Here is an 11,723-nt window from a genome sequence, read left to right on the forward strand (position 1 = left end):
GCCCACCGCCATTCATCCCCGGTTTCATGTGCATGTGCATGCTCTCTCTTTCAAATAAATAAATCTCTAAAAAAAAAGATTTACATTACATTAAATAATGAAGGTGATGCATGATAGTCACTCAGTAAATGCTTATTTGTTCATTCATTCATCCATGCGTTCATGTGTTCATCCTTTCTTTCATCGGATATGCATGCCTTACTCCTATAACAGCGAGACTACAGCCACTGTTAATAAACCTTTTGCAATATGTACAAACACATGTTGGGTAACAAGTGTAACTCTGCCCTAGCCATTTATCTAGTCAGTAATAAATATAAGCCCTAAGAAAGTGCAATGCAGGTAAGCCCTCTCACATTCTCATGGATTCATACTCTCATGGATCTGATGAACAACACTCATGACCAGGGTCTTCTGCTGCCTTACTCATTTTTAGCAAATGATATTTGAACAGAAATAGTACCTTTGGTTACAGAGAGCCTTTGTTTGTGCACAATGTGGACAACAGCATCCCCTCACCTCTTCTCTAAATGGATGATATCAGTGATGTTTTCCCAGCTTCACATAAAGAGTTGGATGGGATAAAACCTTAGGTGAAGAATGGAATTCATAACTATTCTTTTTGTTTTAATTGAAGTATAATTTTCATACAATAATATGAAAAGTCTTAAGTATTCAATTCAATGAGTTCGGCAATTCTATTCGCCCATTCAACTACAAGCCAAGACAAGAATTTAACCTTTTCATCACTCCCTAAAATCACCCTCATACCCCTTTCCAGTCAATCCCCAATATGGTGGAATTTTCTATTGTAGGATCTCCCAAATGTTCTTAGGGATGTCGTCTACATTACTTACCATTTGAACTCTCACAACTTTCTTCTGTTGGAAGTAAACTAATGAGAGGTTTGCATGAATCATCTCAATATTCATAACAATTCTATGAGGTAGGAATTATTATTTCTTCCATTTTATAGATGAGAAAACTTCAGCTTAATGAGATGAAATAAATTGCCCAAAGGTCAAACAGCTCTTAAGCTCTTAAGGTCTCAACAGCTCTTAATCCCAGAGCTGGGATTTGAACTCAGATTGGTCTGATTCTAGCACCTGACTTTTAAATCACTATTCTAAAGAGCAAATACATCCTGAGGTTTAGCTAACAAGTGCCTTTTTCCTGGATCTGGATTTCGTACATCTGTTACTGTGACAAAAAGAGAAAAAAGTTAACTGGTTGATTTAATACCACCTTACAGGACAACTTCCATTCCTTTTATGATATCTTGTAAGCTCAGTTACTCTTTCATTAACTTGTGCCTGCAAGATTTTTGCCCGTTGACCATGAGGAACCATGGTGGAGATCATCCTGACGACGACAGTTAGAAGGGCAAACAGGTTTGTTGTTTTTTTTTTTTTAAGATTTTATTTATTTATTTGACAGAGAGAGACACCGTGAGAGAGGGAACACAAGCAGGGGGAGTAGAAGAGGGAGAAGCAAACTCCCTGCTGAGCAGGGAGCCCAATGTGGGACTCGATCCCATGATCCCGAGATCATGACCTGAGCCAAAGGCAGTCGCTTAACCAACTGAGCCACCCAGGCAGGGCAAACAGTTTTGAGCACTGACTATGTGTCAGGTGCTATGTAAAACACTGCATCGAAATTTCCTGATTTAGCTCTCCTAATGACTTTCGGGTAGGATCTATTATTAACACTTTTACAGACTAAAAATTTGTGCCTTAGCGAGCGTGAGTGACTTTGCCCAGTGCTGCACAATTAGAACGTGGCAGAGCTCATTCTGAATCTTGTCAGGCTGTCCTGAATGCCTGTGTGTCATCCCCTGCTGTAAACAGCCTTTTAATCCTCTAGGTAGGTCCTTAGTCCTATTAATAAAGAATGGTCTCAGTTCCTGCCTGAACTAGATCTCACCACTATAAATATGTGAGCGCAAACTCTGCCAGCTGGCAAGCTTTTAGATAAGATCCTGTTAGTCCCAAACACTTAACTCCACCTGGTCTTCAGAAACTTGGAAAACAGCTGGCCCTTGGCCAAATTGTGAGGTACATGAAGTTTGTCTGAGACATTTGATCCTCCTCGGCTCTCTGCCCCTACCCTCAATGTAGCCTCTCAAACAAAGACTCTCTTTCAATTCCTGGAGCCCAAGTCTTGCCAGAATTACTGAGTTTACATGTTCGGACCCTCTGATACTCCTCGGGCTCCTTCCCTGCCTGTTGATTTTTCCATCTGTACCTGAGCCAGTTTCATTTTGGCTATCCCACCCAAGCTCGTGCTGATGTCCTCTTGGAGGGAAGTTGGTGAAGGACTTCCAGATGCCTGAGGCATCTCTAGAGCAAGGCAGCCTCAGGGGTATGTCTCCCAGGACTGACAGGACAGGAAGACAAGGCAACTTTAGTGGCAACAACAACTAATAAATAGCCTTGAATCTGCTCCTTGTGCTGTTTGAAGGACTTTATATGTAGTCATTTATTCAGTCCTTACAATAGTCCCATGAGGTGTGTTAGTCAAGGCTCCAGCAAGAAAGAGGAGGTGCATACAGATGGAATTCTGAAGAGAAGTTAAAGAGGAAACTATTGGCAGATGTGTAAGCAGATTTAAGGGAATCAATCAGGAATCTTGAGGCACCCAGCAAACTAGCTGCAGTTGAAAGCTGTTCCTACTCACAGGCTGAAAGGGCAAGCAAGGAAATGGTGTAACTAGACCCTGATGAAGAGCTATTATTCTAGGAGAAGCTGCTCTAAGAAGCCATCTGCAGTCATGGAGGTATGTGGCCAGAGCCCCAGGGTGTGGAGCTGAGGGTAGCAGGTGAAGAGAGAGAGAGAGGAGCTCAGGGGTTGGTGACGTGTTGGGGGAATTAATACTCTAATACTCCCTTCCACCTTCCAATTTCCCTTTGACTGAACAACTAGAAGCCTGACATCAAGGGAGTCTCAGTGATATAGACTTGAAGTATCAGTCGCCATGGGGCTCTGTATGGGGCAAAATGACAGTGAATAACCAGTCCATGAAAAAAACCGAGGCACAGAGAGGCCAAATAACATGTCCAAAGTGGCAGAACCAGGATCTGAACTGAGGTTTCCCGTTTGGTCTAGTGTTAAGGAGTTCTCCACACTAGTGGCTTACAGTTTCTCCAAATGCCTTCTCCAGAGAGATTTTAGAAGATTCCTGTGGGAGGGGTTTTAGAGCAGGTGCCCTAATCATATTATTCCCAATGAACTGGGACAGACTCTAGGATCACACATGTGGGGCTCACCAATGGATGACACTGTTGGGATGAATCTGGGCCAAGCATGGAAAGTCATGCAGGTCTTCAAATTGTTCCCAGTGGTGACAGAGGGGAGTCCTTGTTGCAGATAAAAGGTTCCATTCACCTGTTCAAGATATCCCTGAACACAGTAGCCTCTTGGCAGAAATTACTTCGTGACAGACACAGGTAACACTGGTAGGCTTTGGCCAATTCAGTGGGTTAATGGTAACTAACATGGTCAAGTTTATGAAACAGAAAGATCACAAAATACTAAGTTTGTCAGAAAACCACTGATAAGATGGGGAAAATCATTTTGCCTCAACTTAGGAGAAACAGAATTGCGGGTTCTGTGCGAGAGAAGCCAGTACTCAATTTGAACTTTTGCCAAAAAAAAAAAAAAAAAAGAAAGAAAGAAAGAAAGAAAAAGCCACCCACCTGGGTTGAACCCAATCAAGGCAGACCAACTGATAGAAAATATCATTGTGTGGAGACGTTTCCTGTGAAATAAGAAGAGGAGGTACAGAAAAACACTCTTTTGTGAAAAAGATAAAAAATTCAAGAGAAATGAAATGATTAGCCTATGTCTTTTTAAATTAAAGAAGGAAAGCTCTAATGAGAGCCTTTTGGAGTTTGGTATTTTATTTCAATTAAGTTTTTTGTTTTCTCCTTTGTAAAATTGGACAGCAAGCTGGTACTTTTTATATAAACCAGGACTTCTATAAGGAAAAACATGAGGCTGGGAAAGAGAGACGAGGCCCAAGATGATGCACAGGAGAGTAAGGAAAATACCAACATTTCTTATGTAATTTAGCAACAAAAATGTGTAACATGTAATAGGATACTAAGGCTTGGCATTATCGCTGTAATTTGAGAAAGGAAAGCAGTCTTACCGACCTAGCAATTTTATGATAGAACTCTGTGAAAAGTAAATGAAGTGTATTCAGCTTATGATCAACCGAATGTTATATCCCTAGACAATGCTCTTTTCTACTAGACTTTTTTTTCCTCTCCCATTATTTGTTCAAAAAGAGTTCTTTTAAAATTCTATCCTACTAAACTACTTGAAATGTGGCTTTAGGGAAGCAATCTTCATTACTGGTCATGAGAGTGGTATTTAATTGCTTAACTGTTCTTCTCTCCATGAGTTAACCATTTCTAGGAGTTGTTATTAACAATGTTTATTATACAATAGGATTTTACATTGCAGCTGGTTTCTTTCGAGCCATAGACACTGGAGGCGTATTCTACACTCTACATAAATCGTCATCACACACGAAAAATACGCTCCCCATCTTCCTTTCTTCTGGACTCCAGATTTGTTAGGATGCTGTGGGATTGACCCTGCAGGGGCTAGGGACCATAAAAGCTTGTTACAGGGGACTCCATTTGAGCAATGATCTCAGGAAAGAAGAGTCAGAAAGGTAAACAACCTCATCTACATGCATCCAATCCTCCCAAGGGCTTGGAGCTTATACTTGCATTTAAAAGTAAAAATTAAAGGGGAGCCTGGGTGGGTCAATAGGTTAGGCATCCAACTCTTGATTTTGGTTCAGGCCGTGGTCTTAGGGTCATGGTCTCAGGGTCGTGGGATCCAGCCTGAGTAGGGCTCTGCGCTCTGCAGGGAGGAGTCTGCTTGAGATTCTTTTCCTCTCCCTCTTCCTCTGCCCCTCCTCCTATTTACACATGTGGGCTCTCTCTTTCTGTCTCTAAAATAAAAATAAGTAAGTCTTTAAAAAATTTAAATTAAGGAAGCACTAGCAGCCAAAATGAAGCTCAATCCTTTTATAACTTCTGACCATAGCAAGAATAGTAAAAGTCATTTCAAGACATTTTCCCACATTCTCAGGAAGATCATGCCTTTTCCTCTTTCCAAAGAGCTGAGACAGAACTAGAATGTTCAATCCATGCCCATCTGAAAGGATGAGGAAGTACAGGTTGTGCAGGGACACGACAAAGGTCAGCAAACTGGCAAAGGAGTCCAGGTTTACAGGATGAACTATGTCATCTACACTGAACATGTACCTCGGGGGAAGGCAAATGGTACAACTGTCCATGTGGGCATTCATCCTGGCGAGGGGGTTGGCACTATTTTGTAACGGGACAAAGACTGCAAAAGGTCCTGAACATAAAGTCAAATCTCACCAAACCTGAAAGGAACAGGGCGAATCAAAGGAAGAAACAATTGAGAAAATGCAGGAATAAAGTAATCTTATACATGACTTTAAATAAAAACTGTTAAAATGAAAAAAACGTGAAAAGTAAGAATGAAATAGGAATACCATTATCTCATTTATAAAATGGAAGATACAATTGAGTTATGTCTTTAAGAATCCTAGAAATGGTTTACCTTTAAAATACTATTTAAACCAAGGAGAGGGGCGCCTGGGTGGCTCAGTCATTAAGCATCTGCCTTTGGGTCCTGGTATCAAGCCCACATCAGGGTCCCGGCTCCATGAGAAGCCTGCTTCTCCCTCTCCCACTCCCCCTGCCTGTGTTCCTGCTCTGGCTGTCTCTCTCTGTGTCAAATAAATAAATAAAATCTTAAAAAAAAAAACAAACCAAGGACATTTGTTTGTAATTAATACATATAGAAAGGGTGCCTGGGTGGCTCAGTCGATTGGGTGTCCAACTCTTGCTCTCAGCTCAGATCTTGATCTCAGGGTCATGAGTTCAAGCCCTGTCTTGGGCTCTTCCTTGGTGAGGAGCCTACTTAAAAAGATACAAGTGGCCATGCTATGGTCTGTAACCAGTTAGAAATAAAATATGATCAACATTGTTTTTCGGATTTATATATGTAGTGATTTGATTAAGGGGATAGAGAATAAAAAGAAAGGGGATTAAAAGTATGCATTGTTTCTAGTCTTTCATACTTTGGGAGGTAGGGAAAACAATGTTTGCTGAGCTATGACAATGCATCATCATCTACCTGTTAACTCTCCTTTATTTAGGGTGGAAAGGCGAATTTATCCTTAATGGGGGAGGGGCTGGATAACTGCTAAGCCACAGGCTGTGCTATTACAATAGCAGTCCCCTCTAGGACTTGTGTGCTTGTTGGTAATCCATGGCTTCCATAATGCACATCTGCTCTTTTCATTCACCCAGTGTCTTTGGCTAGAATCTGGGACCCATCTTTGGGAACCACGTATCCCCAGGCACCAACAAATCCTCAACAGATGGCTGACATCCCACTTCCTGCCCTAGACAATTGATGTCCTTGTGGAGAGGACTACACCCAGCAGGAGGGATGAATGTTGCCAAAGGTAGGCAATTTAAAAATATAGGCTGTTTTGATTAGATAGACACTACTATTAGACAATCGATATTTAATTCCTCAATCCAGGATTAATTTCTCATTTATCTCTGCATATTGTGATTTCAATGAGTGTAACTTCCACCAAGTTACAGATTTAACAAGGAATAAAATGGTATAAGCTATTGCGGGACTGTCTTGATATTTATTTATTTATTTATTTTTCATTTTATTTTATTTCTTTTCAGTGTTCCAAAATTCATTGTTTATGTACCACACCCAGTGCTCCATGCAATACGTGCCCTCCATAATACCCACCACAAGGCTCACCCATCCCCCTACCCACCCCTCCGGTCCAAAACCCTCAGTTTGTTTCTCAGAGTCCACAGTCTCTCATGGTTTGTCTCCCCTCCAATTTTCCCCAACTCACTTCTCCTCTCCATCTCCCAATGTCCTCCATGTTATTCGTTATGCTCCACAAACTTGATGTTGAATTCTATCTATCTAATGAAAATATTGTGATTACATTTGAAAGGCATTGTAGTTTGCTTTATCTAGTCATCTCTGTATTGCTGTCAACTTTCTCTTTCACCTCCACAAACCCTTGAAAAATAAGGTGATTTTCATTGACTCTCTTATCCACTAGAAACTATGTACTGACTTTGTACAAGTACTGACTCATTTAATCCTCATGACAGCCCTGTGAGATGATAGTTCTTTTCCTCCCAGTTTATAGGTGATGAAAATGAGTCAGAAAGGTTCACTTTCCCAAGGCACACAACTACTGAGAAGAGAACAAGGATTAGATCTCAGAGGGTTAGGTTAGGTCCTAGGGCCCAGGCCCTCACCTACTACCTGAAGTGTCTCTGCATGTTGGTTTGACTTGTTCTCATCTTTGCTCTCACGCATGCTGATTTATAAATAGGATTGTTGGCCTCAGGGTTCATACCTGTGTCCCCTTCCCTTTCCTGCTCTGTGTCCTGATTCCTGTCTATATAACTCCTGTTCTCCCTGTGGTCACACCATCTGATACTACGGTATTCTGAGTCCAGCCACTTGGTGATTGCCCTGCTGACCATCCCCACTCTGCAGATATTTGAATCCTTGGGAAATCTCATGCCAACCAGAGTTATAAGGAGAAAAGAAAGACTGGGTCCTGGATCCAAGCATTCTCTATAGATCTTGGAAAAGGGGATAGCCCTTTAAGATACAAGGTCCCTTTGGATTGTCTATGATATATGGCTTTCAAAATTCCTGTCCACAGCTTATCATGAGGAATATATTTCTATTGCAACTCACAGCACATATATTTACATACAGAGAACTAAAACAAAAGGTCATAAAACACTTTACTATGTGAGAGGTGCTTTGGAAGTTTCTATTTGATTTTACTTGTTTTTTTAAAAGATGCTGGTCCAGGGGCACCTGGGTGGCTCAGTGGGTTAAAGCCTCTGCCTTCAGCTCAGGTCATGATCTCAGGGTCCTGGGATCGAGCCCCGCATCGGGCTCTCTGCTCTGCGGGGAGCCTGCTTCCTCCTCTCTCTCTGCCTGCCTCTCTGCCTAGTTGTGATTTCTCTCTGTCAAATAAATAAAATATTAAAAAAAAAAAGATGCTGGTCCAGATCCAGTAAACTGATTTCATAACCCACTAATAGTTCATCACTGGCAGATTGAAGCACACCACAATAAAAAAGTATTTTTAACTCACTGTATAATGAATTTTCACTAATAATAAATTTAGGCTAAAAATGATTCATTCCTTGATTATCCACAAAAACTGTTGCAACTTATTTGTGTTCTCCTCTGTTTCAGATCCTTGTTGGAGATCAAAATGCCAGTAAGGGCAACATCATAGGAGAGATACATGAGATAAGACATATGGACATCAAGAAGGTATTTGTACTTTCCTGAATGCCAGCTAAGATTGCCCCCGCAAAGTTACCATCCGCTAAAATATTAAGATTTGGTCAGTTGCATATTGGGGACAATTGAAAAAATTGGGATGAAATCTAGGTCTTAGGGAATTATTGTTAATTATACTAGGGTGTGGTAATGGTATTATGATCATGTAGGAAAGCATCCCTCTAAATGCTGATAGTGAAGTATTTATGGGTGGTACTCCACGATGTCGATCGTTTATCTTAAAATAAACTTGAACACCGAACAAAGACTGGGGATGGCAGGTAGAGAAGCAGCACCACACTGCAACTCAGCGACAGCAGATGCCACCATTGTCTTGCTGCCATTTCCCCATTCCCCTCTGTAATTAAACCTCCAGTTGCTGAGCTGATGAGTACAAAAGAGGAGGTGGGGAGAAATCACCACTGACCTACTGACAGTTAGATGTTAAAAAGTCGGCATCATGGTTCTGGTTCTGGGATGAAGGTAGCGAGCACACGGCCTGGGTCTCCCACTGTGTGCATCTGTAACACCTGAAAGGCCCACATGGAACAGCTACCTGAGGATTCTGAAAAATAGGTCAGAACAGGCAGCTCGGGGAAGAAGACCAGAGTTTGTAGGTATGCAAAAATGGTGGTGGGTTTATTTTTTAAAAATTTGCATTGCCCAACATGATTCAAGACTATCTGAAATGGGGGCGCCTGGGTGGCTCAGTCAGTTAAGCGTCTGCCTTCAGCTCAGTTCATGATCCCGGGGTCCTGGGATTGAGTCCCACATCGTGCTCTCTGCTCAGCAGGGAGCCTCTTTCTCCCTCTGCCTGCCACTCCCCCTGCTTGTGCTTTCTCTCCCAAATAAAATCTTAAAAAAACAAAAAAAAAAAAAAAGACTATCTGAAACTGGGATGTGGACATCATTGTGGATAGAGGTCCTCATGTCTCTTGTTCAGGCACAAGGAGCAGGAAAGAGGGTAGACAATGAGTTTCTAGATGTAAAACTGAAGGCGCCATTTTTAAAAGAAAAAGTTGATCAAATGTGAAACTTTTACTCTGTGAAAGACACTATAAAGGGAATGAGAAGACAAAGTATAGACGGGGGAAATTTTGTAAATTACATATTCAACAAATACTTGTGTCAGGAATAGTAGAAAAGACTTTGAAAATTAATAATAAGGAAATAAACAGTCCCCTTCCCTCAAAATAGCCCAAAGACTTAAACAGACACTTCGTCTAAGAGGCATATGGATATAATTTTTGAACAATAAACAATGCGCAGAAATTTTGTATCTTTTTTATTATTAAAAAAGAATTTTTAAGTATTTACACTCATCAAACTGAAGCCTATGATTGCATCATTAGTTCTCAGCAAAATTCTTGATTATATTAGTAAACGGGTGGCTTATGAGAACCTAGAAAAGAAAGCTGTGCTAGAAAAAAATCACAGATTCACAAAGAGCAAGTTCATTCTCCTTTGAAAGAATTGCTATCAGAAAAGTGTGAAACAGTTCAAGGCCTTTGTGAAAGCCTCATGAATTCTTTCAGATACAACTGAAAAATATGGTTTGAGCGAAATACAATTAAGCCATTGATAAATGATGATTTCCAAAATCTGGAGGGAGGTACACTTTTCTTGTTTTTTTTTCCCTTGACTTCCCTTAATAAATATTTTGCTTGGTGATTTGATTCATGATAGAGAAAGAAATTCTTGTGAAAGGATCTGTAGAGTCCATGAAGATAGAAGGATTATGCATACTTGGATATTGTGATCAGATTTTAGTAAATTATTTTTTAAAGATTTTGTTTATTTGACAGAGAGATCACAAGTAGGCAGAGCAGCAGGCAGAGAGAGAGGGGGAATCAGGTTCTCCGCTGAGCAGAGAGCCCAATGTGGGGCTCGATCCCAGGACCCTGAGATCACAACCTGAGCTGAAGGCAGAGGCTTAACCCACTGAGCAACCCAGGCACTCCAAATATTAGTAGATTCTTGATAGTCGAAGGGATGAGATAAAGCAAGCAAAATAAAATTGATTGTCAATTGTCAATGATTGTTAAGGGTTTTGTTTTTACATCCATAAAACCAATCATATAAATATAATATGGAGTTTTGCTATAGTATTTATGAACAAGACCTATATTAACTTAAACTAAATCTGAGTGCATTCATTTCCTATTTCTGTATAAAAACTACCACAAGTTGAGTGACTCCAAAGAATAGGAATTCATTCTGTCATAGTGTGGAGGTCAGCAGTCTAAAATGATTCAGCAGGGCTATGTTTCTTCCAGGGACTCTTGGGGAGTATCTTCCCTTGCCTGTCACAGCTCCTAGAGGCTGCCCACACATCTTGTTCTGTGGCCCTGCATCTCTCTGACCCCTGCTTCTGTTGTCATAACTCCCTCTCGGACTCTGGCCCTCCTGCCTCCTTCTTGTAAGAACCCTTGAGATTACATTGAACCACACACATCATCCAGAATAATTTCCCGTTTTCAAGATCCTTCACTTAATGGAATTGGCAAAGTTCTTTTTGCCATATAGGGTAACGTACTCACAGGCTTCAGGGATGAGGACATGGATATCTTTAAAGGACCATTATTCAGCGAGCCACAATGAGTCAACAGTGGGATGTTATCACAAAAACTATCAGATCATTGGACACATTAATATTTTGAATGAAATACCACTCTGATAACATGTAATAACTATGTTAATCATATAGCAAGCAAAAAATGCAATACTTCAAAGGAAAGGTTATAGTTTCACTCTAGTCTTCCTTATCACACACCTTACTTGGATAATTGTGTCCAGCTCTGAACACCACACTTGAAAATATAATCAAACTGGGACACAATCAAAGAAATATTCTGAAAGAACATAACAAAGAGGAAATAGAATTAAGAATAAGAATTATCTACAGAGAAAAGAAGTCAGGAGAATGTATGATCGCTGTCTTCCCTCTTTGAAGGGACAGCATATGGAATAAGCATCAGAGTCGTGAAAAGCTATAAAAAGGCAAACTCGGAAAGGAGCTACACATCACGGAAATGAGTTCAGTTCAATGGAAGGAAGAGCTGCCCAACCCACAATGGGTGCCCTACAGAGCTACGGAGTTCTTTCATGGGAGACTTCTGTGCATTAACTCCTTATGATTTAAAAACATGTTTTCATTTAAATTCAATTAATTAACATATAGTGTATTGTTAGTTTCAGACATAGAGGTCAGTGATTCATCAGTCTTTTATAATATACAGTGTTCATTACATCACATGCCCTCCTTAATGTCCATCACCCAGTTACCCCATCCCCCAACCCCCTCCCCTCCAG

At 40.7% G+C, this 11,723-nt stretch overlaps 1 pseudogene; it reads left to right on the plus strand.

The window, feature by feature from the left end:
• Positions 1 to 5,025: 5,025 nt before the first annotated feature.
• On the plus strand, positions 5,026 to 5,461 carry LOC123947149 (annotated as a pseudogene).
• The last annotated feature ends 6,262 nt before the right edge of the window (positions 5,462 to 11,723 follow it).

Source organism: Meles meles, chromosome 7 (genome assembly GCF_922984935.1).
Source record: "Meles meles chromosome 7, mMelMel3.1 paternal haplotype, whole genome shotgun sequence".
Taxonomy (NCBI): domain Eukaryota; kingdom Metazoa; phylum Chordata; class Mammalia; order Carnivora; family Mustelidae; genus Meles; species Meles meles.